Here is a 1289-nt window from a genome sequence, read left to right on the forward strand (position 1 = left end):
ACCGCATGGATTGTTTGTTTTGATAAGTTTGTATTCAAAATAGTAAATAAAGTCTTTTAAATTGTAAATTTATAATATAATTCCTTACAAATATATATGAAATTGAATGAGTATAAAAGAGTGACTGTAAAATTATATCAAACTATTAAATTAAAAAATAGGTATTGAGCACTTGAAATAAAGACAAAAGGCCCTATATTACTGGAACAGCAGCGGCTCTCAGTCAGCTGATTCAAAACAAAACGTGTGTCTACGCAGAGGCCATCGATCAGGCTGAAAAAGGTCCCTGTTGCATGTTTATTCCTGCATGTTGCATATGATACATTCCCATCGATGCTAAGGTGGTTAATTTGGCAATATATTTCTTATCATACTCCTGGGTGTATCGTATTAGTCTATAGGAACTTACTGGAAGGATATATATAGGTAAACGCTCGAATGATGTTGGCAAGTTGAAATGCTTTGTTAATTTTGTTTTTGGTTATAGTCCCTGACGTTTAAGACATATTAAGAGTAGTTTTTTATAAAGTGGTTATAGATAGAAAATATTTCTTTGTTATTGAAAAGGTATCCTTATGCAAATGAAAAGTAAATGTGCTTTTTCTATAGATTGTTAATGATATTCTTGTAGCTATACAGTGTCATGATACTTATCACTTAATATAGATATTTTACAATTAGTTAGAATGATGTGTGTGTGACCCTCTCCTACAGTTATTTAGACAAGACTTCCTCTGCAACATCTGATGCCCATTGTGCTGACTCTGCTGATTGAACTCTAATGAACTCTTTGCCCTACCTTTGTGACATATCTCGTGTCTTTCTTGTTTGTCCTGCCATAGGAAGGATGTCTAGAACAACATATATATTTTAGGCAAAATGGAGCTTAAAATATAATTCAGCAAGAAAAACCCATGTAGCTTCTAGTTTATAGCCTAGTAAGTATACAGCATTTCCGAAGATATTTAGATAGAATAAACTATTAGAATATGTTATCTTTAGTTTGTATAATTTGATTTTATGTTGTATTCTTTAGTCATAGTAGACCCAACCCAACATGCAACTCAACCCAATTTAAATATACTTTGTGTGTTAGTCCCTAGCCAAGCCCCCACCCCACCCTCTTTGTTATTGTTAGCAGAGCTGGATAGTAGGTGTGTGGAAGTTGAAGAAGAAAGTTGATGTCTTGAATTTTCAAATCCTTCCTTTCTTTGGAGTAATGCAGGTAGTAGTACATAATAGCAATGTCATTTTGGCTCCTTTATGAGGCAGTATTCATATCTTTTTTT

General features: G+C 33.1%; 1 protein-coding gene across 3 annotated transcripts in view; it reads left to right on the forward strand.

The window, feature by feature from the left end:
* The first annotated feature begins 203 nt into the window (after window positions 1-203).
* The window catches only part of LOC122246084 (uncharacterized), a 16352-nt gene continuing 15266 nt past the window's right edge, over window positions 204-1289 (forward strand). Inside the window, exon 1 of one of the 3 annotated variants that reach the window (XM_086549566.1) lies at window positions 204-341. The gene's annotated coding sequence lies outside the window, so the exon portion shown is untranslated. Of the gene's footprint in view, window positions 342-798; window positions 939-1289 lie in introns of those variants that run through there. The other 2 variants (XM_043004378.2, XM_086549567.1) reach the window with 2 other exon arrangements.

This window comes from Penaeus japonicus, unplaced genomic scaffold (genome assembly GCF_977035675.1).
Source record: "Penaeus japonicus unplaced genomic scaffold, GWHDUDI00000001_assembly GWHDUDI00000022, whole genome shotgun sequence".
NCBI lineage: Eukaryota > Metazoa > Arthropoda > Malacostraca > Decapoda > Penaeidae > Penaeus > Penaeus japonicus.